Here is a 16,760-nt window from a genome sequence, read left to right as displayed (position 1 = left end):
ATCATCTCAGTTTCCATCTTTTGACAACACTAAAAGAGTTGCTAAAAATATTTTTTGTGCATGTGTGTTCTTTTACCTTTTTGATGATCTTTTTGGGATATAGGCCTAGTAGTGGCATTGCTGGATTGCCATGTGCATGTGCATTTGCATGCATGTACATTTTTGATTGCCTTTTGAGCATAGTTCCAAATTGCTCTCCTAAATGGTTGGATTAGTTAAAAATTCCACCAACAAATCATTAGTTTTCCCAACTTTTCCATATATTATCCAACATTTATTATTTTTCTTTTCTATCATATTAGTCAATCTGTGTGAGATTTGTAGTGTGAGGCATGAGGTGGTCCCTCAGAATTGTTTTAATTTACATTTCTCTACTCAATAGTTATTTAGAGAATTTTAAAATATTATTATATATTGTTTTGATTTTTATCTGAAAACTGCCCTCATATTCATTGACCAGTCATTTGAATGACTTATATTTTTATAAATTTGGTTCACTTGCCTATAAATTTGAGAATTGAATCCTTTATCAAAGATGCTTGCTTTAAAATTTGTTTTGCAGCTTTCTGCTTTCCTTCTAATCTTGATTTCATTAGGTTTTTTTTATGCTTTTGAATTTAATGTAAATAAAATGATTCACTTTGCATTTCATAATGCATTCTCCCTCTTATTTAGTCATAAATTCTTATCTTCTCCATAGATCTTACAGATAAGCTAATCCTTCCTCTCCTAATTTGCTTATCATATTGCCCTTTATGTCTAAATCATTTACCCAGTTCAATTTTACCTTTGTATAGGGTCTGAGTTGCTGGTTTATGCCTAGTTTCTAACATACTATTTTTCAGTTTTCCCAGTAGTTTTTGTGAAATAGTGAGTTCTTCTCCCAGGAGCTGGAGTCTTTGGGTTTATCAAATAGTAGATTACTAGACATTTACTACTTTGTCTTGTATATGTAATCTGTAACTCATTCCATTGATCCACCATTCTATTTCTTAGCCAGTATTGAATAGTTTTGATGATTGTCACTTTGTAATACAGTTTAGATCTAGTATAGCAAGGTCACCTTATTTCACATTCTCCCTCTCACCATTAATACCTTTGGAACTCTTGACTGTTTGTCCTTTCACATAAGTTTTAATTATAATTTATTTAGCTCTATAAATGTTTTTTTTGTAGTTTGATTGGGTATGACATGAAAAAGTAAATCAATTTAGGTAAAACTGCTATTTTGTATATTAGCTTGGTCTATTCATGAGCAATTAATATTATCCCAGTTGGTTAGATTGGAATTTCTTAGCTTGAAAAGTGTTTTGTAATTGTGTTCATATTGTTTTTGTCTTGGCAGATAGATTTCCAATTTTTTTTTCTGGTCTACAGTTATTTTAAATGGAATTTATCTATCTCTGTTGAGCTTTGTTAGTAATATATAGAAATGCTGATTATTTATGTGAGTTTATTGTATATTCTGTGATTTTGCTAAAGTTGTTAATTATTTCAATTAATTGATTCTTTAAGTTTCTCTAAATATATTGTTATATTATCTGCAAAGAAATTTGTTTCCTCATTGCCTATTATAATTCTTTCAGTTTCTTTTTCTTCCCTATTGCTAAATGCTGTTAGCATTTCTTGTACAATATTGAATAACAGTGATACCAATGGGCATTCTTTCCCTGTCTCTTTTTCCTTCTCTGTCTCTGTCCTTGTCTCTCTCTCCATACACATTGTGTACATTGTAAAAATGTAAACATAGAAAACATACACGAACACATACATTTTTAGGGGAGGGGCCTAGATTTTTAAAATTATTTTTATTTATTTTTTAATTTATTTTTATTCAGACTCTGGGTAAGGAAACTCCTTCTACCAATCCAGAATGGCAATTTTCTTGGAGTTTATACTTCAGGCTTGAATTGCCTGAAATACTAAGTTGTTAAGTGACTTGCCCAAAGTAGGTTTAGTTCAGGTTAGAAATGGTGCTTAAGCTTGGGTTTCTTGACTGTGAGGCTAGATTTTTCCATCTTGACATGATCTTTCATTTCTTTAGCTCTGAGCATTTAAATAACTCATGGACATTTTTCCTCTTACAAGTAACCTCAGTGAACTTCTGGACAGCATTGCTCAGGAGAAATGTTAGGTAAAATAAGAAGGTAATGTTTTATTAAAATGTCCAATTTGTGCTTTGCATGGACACCAAAGTATTTCTCCTAAAGCATATCTTACCTTGTGCTTTCAGTGGAGTGTAGTATCACTCTTCTGTTCAACTACAGGGCCCCTTTGTCTTTAGGATTGGTATTTAAACCCTTCACAAGTCTGGCTCTAGTTTATTTCCCCAGGCCATCTTATATTCATCTTGCTAAACTGGCTTATTTGCTCATTACTGTACACAGTTTAAATGGTGTTTATTATGTGCCAGGTGTTCTACAATTATTATCTTTTGATCTTCACAATAACCCTGGGAGTTGGTACAATCATCATCTCCATTTTACCCATATAAGAAACTGAGGCAAACAGGGTTAAATGACTTGTTTAGAGTCACATGATTACTAAGTGTTTAAGGCTAAATTTGAACTCAGATCTTCTAGACTCTAGACCTAGTTCTCCATGCCCTGTGTCAGAACTTAGGTGCCAATATTCCACAACCTTCTTCCATTCCTTTGCATGTGCTCTATCCCTTTTCCTTTGAAAGCATACTGTTCTTACTGTTGCCTTTTAAAATCTTATATTTTCTTCAAGGTCTATCTATCCAATTGCTAGTATACTCTGAATTATTTTACATAACATATATATATGTATATATATGTCTATTTTTGTTTGTATATCATATACATGCATGTACATTATTTACATCTATATCTACCTATATCCCTATATCTATCTATCTAAATTTTATTTTAATTTTGACATGGAAATGTTAAATCTCTGCAATAGAATGCAAGCTCCTTGAATATAGGGACTGCACTATTTACTTTTCTATTCCTGTTGTTGTTTTGTTGTTTCAGTCTCAGTCATGTTCAACTCTTCATGATCCTATTTGGGGTTTTCTTGGCAGAGATATTGAAGTGGTTTACCATTTTATTTACCAGCTCATTTTTTAGTTGAGGAAACTGAGGCAACAATTAAGTGATTTATCCACAGTCATATAGCCAGTGAATGTCTGAGGCTGGATTTGAATTCAGACTAGGCATTCTATCTGGTGCCATTACTAGTAAAATCCCTAGTATACTATAGACTCATAATAATTTATTAAAAATAAAAACAAAACATATCTTGCTGAAGCTTAGTAATTCTTAGAAATTGCATGTGGTTTCGTTTTAGACATCGTTTTAATTCATTTTTCTGTTTCTGATTCTGATGTTGAGCCACTTACCTGTTTTGGGACTTTAATTTCCCCATCTATGAAATGTAGAAACCTGAAGTTTCCTTCTAGTGTTAAGCTTCTGTATCTTTATGATTTGCCACAAGCTTTGAAAAATTCCTGTAATACATTGAAATACTTATCAAAGATATTAGTATTTGAATTTGATACACATGTTCCAGACTTAATGGCATTAAGACATTTGAGATCATATCTTTAGCCCCAACATTTGCTAGCTATGTGACTTAGGGAGGATCAATTTATACTGATATTTTCATTAGTAAGGACACTGCTCCCCTCCCACTGTCTCACCTTCCCCAAGACCAGTGAAAACTGCAAATGTTTGATCTTAATGGATGATACTCATGAGATGTTATGTCTGGGGAAAAATATTTATCTTTGTATAGACAATGTAGTTAAATTTAAAATAGGGAGAGAGGGCATTAGTAATTGGGAGGAACAAGGTTGAGTAAAGATGGCATATAAGCTTCATCTTAAAAAAACCCAAAAAAACAGAGAGAGAGAACTCTTATGAGATAAAAAGGGAGTTCATTCCAGATATGTGTTATGATTAATATAAAGATATGGAGGTCAGAGAGAAAGTGTCAATCATTTGGAAAGACAGTTAATACACAATGAGGAGCTACATCTTTCTACTTTACCCTGGTGAAGGATTGACATATTGTGAAGAAGTGTATGTGTGTGTGTGTGTGTGTGTGTGTGTGTGTGTGTGTGTGTGTGTATGGTGTCGGTTGTTCTTAATTACAAGGTTAATAATTTTTCAAATTAATGATTTATCCTTGAACTGATTAATTGTTCAAATGTGAGCAAAGATTTAGAAAAACATATAAACAAATGAAGGGAATATATATATATATATATATATATATATATATATATATATATATATGATTTTTTCTTTTTTTTCTTTGATCTCCTTGGGGATATAGATCTACTAATAGTACTTCTAAGTCAAAAGGTATGTATAATTTTATAGCCCCTTGGACAAAGTTTCAATTGTTATCCAGAAATGATAGTACTAGTTCATAGCTCCAACAGTGCATTATTATCTTTTTTTCTTCATCCTCTTCCGCATTTGCCATTTTCTTTTTCTGACATCTTAGACAATCTGATAGGTGTGCAGTAGTACCTCATGCTTGTTTTAATTCACATTTCTCTAATTATTAACAATTTAGAGCATTTTATGTGATCTGATTACCTGAGTTCTAGTTATAAAAACTGTTATCATAGTGTGAGGCTTTATTATTAAATCATGTTTATAATCCCCACTAAAGTCTTTCTTTGATTCCTCATCTTGGTGAAGAGAGTAATCTGTGTTCTCACATACCATACAAGGGGAGCACAACTTTTAGCTAAGTAATATTTTGAATATGAGTCAATCAGCAGACTTTATCAAGGATCAGCCTAGCCCAGTACAAAAAAGACTAGTTACCAGGTACCCAACATAAAAATAAGTATTAAAGATCACTATCAGATAACTTGAGTTCAAATTCTAACTCTCATTCCTATTGCCCCGGAAAATCACATAATTCCTCCAAGTCTCATTTTCTTCATTTATAAAATGGATTGCATTGGATAACATCTGAGATCCCTTTGAGCTTGAGATTTATGATCCTATGATTATTGCTGATTTCTCTGTATTCCATGGAATATGAGTCAGAATCAGATCACTATACATGAAGCTCATACAAGTAACCAAATTTAAAAAGAAACTTAGTATGATTTGGAAAGTAAAAGGGATACAGTTCTGTTGCTCCATAGATTTTAGATAAACAAAGTAATCACTTTTAGCTCAGACACTTAAACTTCTTAACTGGAAATCCTGTCTAATGGATTCTCTGCCTTATATTACTATACAATCTTCTCAGGAAAGATTAATAATCTCTTCTTATCCCTCTTTATTCTGGTTAACTTCATCTTTGTTATTTAAAAATGAAGCCAACATAGGCTTTATTCTGGGGGCCATGTTCCCAGAATGGAAAAGAATCACTAATTTCAGTTAGTTAATATATAACAGCAAAATACATAATGAAAAAGCGAAGCATCTCTACAGTTTTAGGTTCATGAACTTTAGCTTCGCAGTGAAGATTATTCAATGGTCAAGAATTTCTCACACCATCCATTTGAAGGTGGGGTATAATTGATACTTAATATTTTGGTTGATAGACCTATGAGCTTGTTGGTATGAGAACTCCCTCTGTTGGTTCAGTTTGGAATTTCTCAGCACCCTCTCTTTTATCCCTCTCTCCCTTCCTTCCTCCCTCTTTTCCTTCCTTCCTTCCTTCCTTCCTTCCTTCCTTCCTTCCTTCCTTCCTTCCTTCCTTCCTTCCTTCCTTCCTTCCTTCCTTCCTTCCTTCCTTCCTTCCTTCCTTCCTTCCTTCCTTCCTTCCTTCCTTCTTTCCTTCCCTCCTTCCTTGCTTTTGTTCATTCACAATATCACAATCACTTTGGGATATACCAAGATTCCCCCCATTATACCCACTCTTCTTTTTCCTCTACCTCTAGACATTATTTTGTCAAAGAAAAAACATTGAGCAAAAACAACAGATGCTTAATATCTATCAAAATATACAATATTTGTCCCTGAAGTTCAATGCTTCCTCTAAAATTGAGAACATGAGTATTATTACACAGATTTCAGTTTTCCTTTTACAACAAGTGGGAATCTTTTGGTGTTGTTTTCTTCAACTTTTTACAATCATTAGGTGTATTTTTCTTCTAGTTCTTATTATAACTTCAACACGAATCCTTTGATACAAGTTTCCCCATGTTTTTATTTATTTTTTGGAATTTCTATTTGCAATTTTTATTACATGCTAATATTAAATTATATTCTTTTTTGGGGGGAATGGTTTTTTATTCTCAGTTTAAAGTTTCCTTTTTCCTTCCCTCTGCCTTATCTTCCACCCAGTGAGAAGGCAAGAAATATGATGCTCATTATGCATATGAAATCATGTGAAACATATCTACACATTAGTCATGTTGTGAAAAAGGGCAGGAAAAATAAAGATAAAAATATGTATTATTTTATATTCAGAGTTCATTAGTCTTTTATGTAGAAGTGGATAGTATTTTTCAACACGGATTCTTTGGTTATCATGTATAATTGTATTGAATAAAATTTCTAGTTCTTTCATAGTTAATTATCATTACAATATTTTTTGTACATAGTTCTATTCTGCTTTGCATTAGTTCATATATATTTTCTCAAGTTTTTCTGAAGTTTTTCTCTTTCTTTCTTATATCATAATAACACTTCATTACATTAATATATATACATATACATATATAAATTTATGTATATACATATATAAATTTATGTATAAATATATATATATATATATTCCTATTTCTCCACATCCCTTTCAGCATTTGACAGTTTTCTTTTTCTGTTATCTTAGCCAATCTAATGGATGTGAGGTAATATCTCACATTTGTTTTAATTTTCATTTCTCTAATCATTAGTGATTTAGAACATTTTTCATGTCATTTGATATTTTAATTTTACTTAAGATAACTTTATGTCCTTTAACCACTCAGCAATTAGGGGATGGCTCTCATTTTTATGTGTGTGATTCAATATTTTCATTTTTGTGAAATAAAGCATTTGTCAAATAATTTTGCTATAAATCCCCTTCACCAGTTTCCTACATTTCTTCTCATTTTGGCTACATTTGATGTTATTTGTGCAAAATCTTCAATTTGATATAATCAAAAGTGTCCATTTCATATTTTTGATCCTTTCTGTCTTTTATTTTGTCACTGTCTTCCCTTTTCCATACATAATTTTTTCATGTACCTCTAATTTGTTTATGCCTAAATCATGTACTCATTTTGATATTAGAATATGGTGTGCAATGTTGGTCTATGCCTTCAATTATATTCTTATGTGAAAGTTTCATATCCATGAAGCATTTGGATTATACCTCATTCTGATTACTTGACCATCACAATCCCTTTTCCAGGCAGATGAAGGGATAAACAAAAATTTTATTAAACATTTAAAATATTCTTTGCAGTGGGGATTCAAATAGAAAAGTAAGGCAATCCCTACTTTTGAAAACTTAATACTAATGAGGGAGATATCTCTCTAGATTTTAATTTTTTAGGAAGATTTTTATTGAGGGAGAAACTTTTGTTTAAGCTAAAGGATATTTCTCAATCCCCTTTGTGATGACGTTGTAGCTTTCACCCATTATCAAGCATCCTTCTAGATATTCTTTATATCTATGGGTTTCTGTGATAGTGTTCTATCCTGTTTTTTTCCTACAATGTCTGTTCCTCAGGCTTCTTTAATGAATTGTTAATTGGACTTAAGAACAACAGCAACAATAATGTCATTTACATGGTCCTTTAAACTTTCCAAAGCATTTAAAGCTATTATTTTATCTTAAAACAATGTAATTATTACACATTTTACAAATTCAGAAACTCAAGCAGATATCCATGAAGTGACTTGCTCAGGGTCATAAAACTTTTAGGTATATAAGGTCAGATTGAAGTCAGGTCTCCCTGATTTCAGATCCAGCGTCCTATTTTTTACATTACCTACCTTATACCCTAAAATTCTGTTTCAGACTGTCTTCTCCGAATACATTCTCTCTCTTGATGATCTCATTAGCTTTTATGGATTTAATTATCTCAAATATGCAGATAACTTCCAATCTATGTAAACCAACTATTTATCTCTCAACTACTGTTTCATAAAATAGTTGATGGAGATCTTCAACTGAATGTTACATCACCACCCAAACCTAAATATGTTGAAAATGGAACTAATTAATTTCCCCCTAAATCTGTGCCTCATATAAACTTTCCTATTTCTTTTGAAGAAACTATCATCCTTCTAGTTATCCAAGTTGACAATCTCAGGGTTACCATTGAATCTTGCCTCCCTTTTACTCTATATTCAGTCAGTGGCTATTTTATTGCCAAATCTCTTACGTGTCTCCTTATCTTCCCCTATAAACAGCTACTACCCTAGTTCAGATCCTTATTACCTTTTAGCTGGACTATTTGAGGAATTTTCCCCCCCTAATCTCCAGGATATGACCATATCACTCACCTACTCAAAAATGAGAAGTGGCTCCACGTTCTTTCTTTGGTAAAATTGTGTGAGATTTAAATATCTTTACAGGCTTACTCCTGCCTATCTTTCTAGACTTATTTTTACATTATTCTCATCCTTGTATTCTAAATTTATCCAAACTAACTTTTTAACTTTCCCTCAAACTTGAGATATTCTGCTTCTGCACAGGCAATCTCCTATACCTAAAATCCATTTCCTTCTCACTTTCTCTTGAAATTTTTGGCTTCTTTCAAGGTTCAGCTTAGGTATGACCTCCTCAATAAAATGTTTTTGTGTTCTGTCTAGTGGTTAGTACTTTTTCCTCCTCAGATTATCTTGTACCTATTGATTTACATGTCATATTCCCCAGAAGAATGTAAGCTCCTCAAAGGTAAAAGCAGTTTATTTTTTTTTTCCTCCACATGTTCCCAGCATCTAGTCAAGTTTCATTTATTGAAGCATAGTAGGAGACTATTGGACTAAAAGCCAGGAAAACCCAGGCTTGAATTCTACTCTGACACTTACTATCTTTGTGAATATGGACAAGCCACTAAATCCTGCTGAGTCTCAGCTTTCTCATCAGTTATTGTTAATGATACCTATTGTGTCTACCTTACAGGGTAATTATGTGGCTGCAATATGATAATGTAGGTAGATTGCCTTGAAAATTTTAAAAACACTATATAGATGTCAGTTATTATTGTTTTTCTTTTTTCAATTTTATAATTATAATTTTGATAGTATATATGCATGAGTAATTTTTTTTTTATAAAATTATCCCTTGTATTCATTTTTTCAGATTATCCCCTCCCTCCCTCTACTCCCTCCCCTAGATGACAGGCTATCCCATACATTTTAAATGTGTTACAATATAACCTAGATACAATATATGTGTGTAAATCCCATTTTCTTGTTGCACATTAAGTATTAGATTCCGAAGGTGTAAGTAACCTGGGTAGATAGACAGTAGTGCTAACAATTCACATTCACTTCCCAGTGTTCCTTCTCTGGGTGTAGTTGTTTCTGTCCATCATTGATCAACTGGAGGTGAGTTGGATCTTCTTTATGTTGAAGATATCCACTTCCATCAGAATACATCTTCATACAATATTGAAGTGTACAGCAATCTTCTGGTTCTATTTATTTCACTCACCAGCAGTTGATGTAAGTCTCTCCAAGCCTCTATGTATTCCTCCTGCTGGTCATTTCTTATAGAGCAATAATATTCCATAACCTTCATATACCATAATTTACCCAACCATTCTCCAACTGATGGACATCCGTTCATCTTCCAGTTTCTAGCCACTACGAAAAGAGCTGCCACAAATATTTTGGCACATACAGGTCCCTTTCCCTGCCTCAGTATTTCTTTGGGATATAAGCCCAATAGCAGCAATGCTGGATCAAAGGGTATGCACAGTTTAATAACTTTTTGGGCATAGTTCCAAATTGCTCTTTAGAATGGTTGGATTCTTTCACAACTCCACCAACAATGTATTAGTGTCCCAGTTTTCCCACATCCCCTCCAACATTCATCATTATTTGTTCCTGTCATCTTAGCCAATCTGACAGGTGTGTAGTGGTATCTCAGAGTTGTCTTCATTTGCATTTCTCTGATCAGTAGTGATTTGGAACACTCTTTCATATGAGTAGATATAGTTTCAATTTCATCATCTGAGAATTGTCTGTTCATATCCTTTGGATATCAGTTATTATTATTGTCATTTTCATTGTTGTCATTGTCACAATAGGGACAATGTTGAATTGAGACAAGACATTCTGGTTTCGTTTAGCTCTAGCTATTAACAGACTCTTCCTCTACCCTTACCTCCCATCTCTGCCTCTCCTTCATATTGATTTTATTATTGACTACCTCCTTATATTTTCATTCTTTTTTTTTTCCTCCAGGATAAGTATTCCCTCTTCTTCAACTGACTTGATTCAAGAAAGTTATGGATAAAAGTATAGATAGCAATGCTATAATGGAGTATGGCCTTTTCATAGATTTAATAGATCTGAAAGAAAGCTTAAAGATCACTCAATTCAATCTTCTTTCTCCTTAAAGAACAAAGTCTTTTATACTGAGCAGGTGTTCAGCAAATGATGTTTTAGGATAATAGTAGAAATAATGCACTAGGTTTTTTCCCATGTAGGAGACTTCTTTAAAAAATTCCCATGGGACTTGAGAAGACTACTCACTTGCTTGTCCTTGACAAGTAAATTCTCTAACCTGATAAACAGAGGAAAGTATATTTTCTTTAGGCTACAGTTTTTGCAATCTGGAGAAAACTGGAGAAAACTCTTGTGCATTTCCTCCTACATGGATTCCCATAGACCTACAAATCCCACAGTTAAGCAAGAGAAAAGGAAAAAAAATCCTAATCATTACTGATGTCCAAAATAGTATGGGATGATATGGAAGGTAGTGAGTTAGTATCCTGTTACTGAAAGTCTTAAGGAACAAATAAATAGAGCAATTCAAAAAATTCAGCAATGACTTTGTCTTCCCTTCTAACTCAAAATCCTCTGCTACTATAAGCCACATCTTCACAAAATATGTCACTAATCATCATTACACAAATTCATGAAAGGTCTGTGATTGTATCAGCTTAGGAAGCTCCTACTGTGGGAACCTCCTTCACCACCACATCAATGTCCTTTCTAAATTACTGTATCCAGGACTGGTAATCAAAACCTACTTATGAAACTTAGTAAATATATACTAGCAAACTGATTTAGTAATAATGAGATTGAACAACTTGTTCAGAGTCATAGAGGCAGTAAATGTAAGAGATAGCATTTCATTATGGGTTTTTCTAATCCCAAACCCAACACTCTATTCACTATATTACCACTTTATACAAAGTGCTTTGCTAGTTCTATATAGCAAATTTGATGGAGAGATAGCCCTTTAAAAATTTTTCAACTAGAAACAAGATCTTAAAATTTTAAAAAATAGAATAAGGGGATTAATAAAGACTGATTTTAAAAAAGAATTTAGCTTGCCTATGATTTAAGTCAATCAGTTAAATCAGCAATCATTAATTAATCCAACTCACCTCTCTGATGTCATGGTCCTCTTTGGGATCAAAGGACAAATAATAATTCAAAGTTCGATATGTATTAGACATGGTTGAGCTCAAATTCTAACAGAGGAGATAACATGAGAAAAAGGAAGGTAACCTTAGAGGAATGGGGGTAGAATGAGGATAGAATGAGTAGGGATAGGAAAATCCTCCAGTAAAATGTGAAATTTGAACTCCATTTTGAAAGAAGCTAAGGAAAGTAGGAGGCAGAGGTGAAGAAGGAATGCATTGAAGTCATGGAAGACAGCCAGTGAAAAGGCATGGATTTCGGAATTCTGTTATTGTTCATAAAGAACATCAAGGAGCAGCTAGATGGTGCAGTGGATAGAGCAGCAGCTCTGAAGTCAGGAAGACCTGAGTCAAATTTGGTGTTATACTTAACACTTCCTAGCCATATGTCCCTGGGCAAGTCACTTAACCCCTTTGCCTCAGGGGAAAAAAAAAAAGGAACATCAAGATTAGTTTCATTGGATCAGATTAATGTCATTGGATCATAGAATATATGGAGTGTGTGTGTGTGTGTGTGTGTGTGTGTGTGTGTGTGTGTTTTGTAAGAAGTCAGAAAACATGGAAAGGAAAAGTTGTAAAGAATTTTAAAAGCAAAGTTAAGGATTTTATGTTCTTTGACATATTTTGGAATCACTGGAATTTATTGATTAGGGGAGTAACTTGTTCAGACCTACTCTTTAGGAAAATCACTTAGATAGCTGTTGGATAGGAGTGAGGAGGAATGGGAGTTAGATAACTTAAATGGAAGGCTATTGCAATAAACCAGAGTGGGAGGAGGAGGAGGTGATAAGATTCTGCCTCAGAATTGCCTGAGACCTCAGGAGTTTAAGTGACTCAAGCATGACCCTATAGCCAGTGTCACAGCTAAGGATGAGACCCTGGTTTTATCCTAGATTCATCAGTCAATCCCAAACCATGCTTATCTCTAATTGAGAACACTTTTTCTATTAAAAAACAAAAAAACAAAAAACAAAAACAAAAACAAAAAACAAAGAAAAAAACAACCCTTTAGCTTTGTTTTCTCCTTAGAAATCAGTAAAATTTGGATTTGAGTTTTCTTTAAGATGAGAAAAGAATCAGAGTAGAATGAGCTCCTTTTGGAACTAGTAAATTCTTTCCCATTGGAATTCTTGGAATAGAGACCAATTATAGGGACAGAAAATATATAGAGAATTCTTACTCAGTTATCATTTGAATTAGACAACCCCTAGAACCCCTTCTTTTATAATCTGATCTTCTGTAATTCTTGTAACAGAGAAAAATGTTAATACGATATTAGGTGGTGTTAGAATTAAAACTTCTAGGAATAAGAAGCTGACATTTGAATTTCACTCCAGTCAGACAAGAGAGGAAAAATTGGTTTTAGTCCTGGACAAAATTGTTTAGGAAGGGCATTGATAATGTAAAATGATCAGAAAAGGACAATCAAGATGGCTAAGAGATTCAAGTTCATGCTGTTTGACATATGAGGCCTTGCTACTTGAGTAGAACATGTTTAGCCTGGATAAGAGAAGACCTGAGGGCAGGGTATGATAACTTTCTTCAACCATATAGTAGGTTATCACATAGAAAAAGGGAGAATACTTATTTTGAATGGCTCATCAGATAGAACTAGAATCAAAGAACAGAATTTGCAAGAAGCCAAATTCAGGTATGATATATAGAAAATGTTGCATAGCAAATAACCTAATAATTAAAAAATATTTAAATAGCATCCATTAGCTTGGGAAAGAATAGACTCACTCATTGGAGGTCTTCAAACAAACACTGGATGATTACTTGTTAGGTAAGAACAGGGTGGACTAGCTGGCCTTGCAATCCCTTTGAAACCTCACATTCTGGTTGGTGTAGGTTGATAATAAAATAACAAATCTGTTGAACAAGACATTATATGTAGCTCCTTTTTCTTTTATAACATAAACATAAAGACATATTAAGTGCCTTCTTGAAAAACTTGTCAACTCACATAGAAGTTAATTAGAAAAAAAAAAAAAACTTTAAAGGAAGCATGGACATCAGGCTCAAAGCTTTAGTTGAAAGAAGTAAAGCCCTAGAAATGTGTTGTCATCTCTACTCTGAGGAAGATTATCCTATGGTAAACCACCAGAGAAATGAAGCTTTCAGATGGGGTTGAGGTTAGGTACTAGCACATTTATCTATGGAGGATAGTTCCATAGCTTTTAGCACAGGCCCTTTTTATGGGTGTAATTCATTGGGTGCTATCTAAGGTGAAAAAATGTTGCAATGGTTATTGAAAATTTGTGGCATGTTAAAAATATCATTGGACTAAAATCTTGAAACCTCTAACACTTAACTGGCTTAGGGTCACCAGATACATCATTATTAGCCATTTCACTGTTCTGGCTCTTAATTTATTCAACTGTGAAATGAAAATAATAATAATAATGTTTGCCTCACAAGGTTGTTATGAGGATCAAATTATGTGTGTGTGTGTACATACACGAGTGTATAGACACACTCGTGTATGTACACATGTGTATGTAGCTATATACATATACCTATATATATATATATATAAATATATACACATTTATATTTATCTTTATTTCTATATTTTTATATCTATCTATCTATCTATCTACAATTCCTAGCAAATCTCAACACTCCATAGAAATGTCCTTATTACTATCATTTGCAAAATAGAAATTTATGGAGCAACCAAAAGCACCCACTTCACAGGGTTGTTGTAGGGATCAAGGGAGATAACATATACTTGCAAACCTAAAACACCATATAAATGTTAGTGATTGTCATCTTCATCATGATTTTTTTTAAATTTTGAATATTTTATTTTTCCCAGTGACAAATAAAAACAATTTTTAAACTTTTTTTTAATTTTAAATTCCAAATTCTTTCCCCTCTTCCTGGAAATAGTAAGCAATTTGATATAGGTAATACATGTGTATTCCTGGAAAATATATTTCTGTATAGTTATACTGTAAAAGAAAATGTAGACAAATGAAACCCACATATAAAAAAGTGAAAAATAATATACTTCAATTTGCATTCAGAAGCCATCAATTCTTTCTTTGCAAATGGCTCACATTTTTCATCACAACCCTTTGAATTGTCTTAGAGCATTGTATTGCTTAGAATAGCTAAATTATTCACAGTTGATTATCATACAATATTGCTGTATACAATGTTCTCTGGTTTGGTTCACTTCATTATGATTTATTGTTGCTGCTGTTATGTTATCTACTTCACAAATTAGTTATAAAGAAAATGCTTTTTGTAAAATTTACTATGATATATAATTAAATTCTCAGTATGGCATGCCAATTCAATCAGGCTGGCTATCCAAGAAAACTTATTTTCAATCCATTTCCCCTCTCTCTTTCATAAATTCACACACAGATATGCTCATATTTGCATACTGATACCTGATATCCTTAATGTTGTTTTCTATTCTCCTTTGCCATTGATTTTTACTTAAAGTTTTGAAGCTTTGATGTTGGAATATAGTTTTGACTTTTACTTCATTCGTTAGTTGAACTGAATTATGCTGACTAAAAGTCATCATTGATTCCATTCTCTCCATTCCCCTTTCCACTAATATCCAATCAGTTACCATTTGTTGATTTCAAATTTTGAATATCTATAAATCTTTTTCTCCTTTCCATTCACTCAGTCATTATTTTAGTTCAAGACCTTATCATGTCTATGTTGGAAAATTATAATAACCTCCCAATTAGTATCTACTTCTAGTCTCTTTCCATTCCAATTCAACCACCCTAAACCTGATAAACTAATTTCAATGTATTACTTTGACCCTGTTATTCTTATGTTGTAGAATAAAATACAAACTCACCAGTCTAATATTTGAAGCCCTCCATGGTGTACTTGACAAAAAACAAATGCTTAATTAAATTGAAATTTAGTTTACTTTTCTAATCTTCCATTGTGAGCATATCTATAATTCATTAAAATATAAAATTGTCTCCTTTTGTCTCTAGACTCAAGTAAGATCCTTGAACAAAATGCTATTTTTAAAAAGGTATCTAATTACCAGTATCTGTTCAATAATATGCAGATCAGAACAGGAGACTTTCTTTGCAACAGAAAGAAATTATTCAATGTAAGCAGTAACATTTTCTGAAATATGAAGTAAAAGCTACCTGTGTAAAGAATATGGAGACCAATTCAATTCAACAGACAACCTTTAAGAGCAAAGGACACTGTGCTAAGTGCTGGTGCATGTATGTTGGCAGTGGGGTGATGATGATGGTATGTAGTTGAAATAAAATCCCTGCCCTCATGGAACTCCCAGCTTAGGAGGGGATGTGATATAGACAACATAAGAGAAAGAAAACAATATTGACAGTGATGCTTTTTGGAAGTTGTGGCATTTCTGTTGGGGTTGAATAATTCAGTAATGTTAATAATAAAAGTTAACATCTGTGTCACACTCACAGATATTATCTCATTTGATCCTCATACCAACTAAATGAAACAAATGTTTCAAATCACATTTGAATCATTCTCCTCACTTTCCAGATGAAAAAAAAAAAAAAAAAAAAAAAACAAATCTCAAAGCAATTCTTTACCTAACAAGTTACATGAATTATTACAGTTGAATATATATTGTGAAACCAAATATCATGTAAACAAACCTTTTCATCTTGCAGCTGATGAAACTAAGGTTCAGAGAAAAGATGTTTAATTCAATAATCATTTATTAAGCACCTACTATGTCCAAGTCACTATACTAGCTGGTCTAGATAAAAAGATTAAAAACAAGAGTTCATGCCCTCAAGATACTCATCCTACTAAGTGATATAATATGTACCAAAGTAAGTAATTATAAAGTATATGCAAAGTAACTTCAAGAAGGAGTGGATGCAAATAAATGAGGAAATAAAATGACCACAGGATTGGAGCTTTAGATTTGGAAGGGGACTTAGAAGTCACTGAGTTGAAGGATTTGTGTAGGAAATAGCACCAATGTTCTATGTTGAAGGAATCTCAAGATTCTCCATGGTATAGAGGGATAGGAGCCCATTTAATCCTGAGTGGGGCCCACAGGCAAAAATATGAAGGAAGTTGATCAAACATTGTATACAGGGAACAGTCAACAACCTAGTTTGATTGGATGTATTCCTATGAAATAAACAGATTAATATGAAATATGAAATAAGAGAGATGGGATCCAAATTGTGAAGGGCTTTAAATACTAGGATGAGAAGTTTCTATCCTAGAA

At 32.9% G+C, this 16,760-nt stretch overlaps 1 long non-coding RNA gene across 1 annotated transcript in view; it reads right to left on the bottom strand.

Annotated features, from left to right (window-relative positions):
- LOC141557035 (uncharacterized) overlaps positions 1–11,790 on the bottom strand; it is a 49,246-nt gene extending 37,456 nt beyond the window's left edge. Inside the window, exons 1-2 of the long non-coding RNA XR_012486691.1 lie at positions 11,504–11,790; positions 3,368–3,475 (exon numbers count right to left, since the gene is read on the bottom strand). This is a non-coding gene — a long non-coding RNA (uncharacterized LOC141557035). The remainder of the gene's footprint in view (positions 1–3,367; positions 3,476–11,503) is intronic.
- Positions 11,791–16,760: the final 4,970 nt, after the last annotated feature.

The sequence above is a fragment of the Sminthopsis crassicaudata genome, chromosome 2 (assembly GCF_048593235.1).
Source record: "Sminthopsis crassicaudata isolate SCR6 chromosome 2, ASM4859323v1, whole genome shotgun sequence".
Classification (NCBI taxonomy): domain Eukaryota; kingdom Metazoa; phylum Chordata; class Mammalia; order Dasyuromorphia; family Dasyuridae; genus Sminthopsis; species Sminthopsis crassicaudata.
The sequence above is the reverse complement of the archived record's forward strand: the minus strand, read 5'-3'. Positions and strand labels throughout refer to the sequence as shown.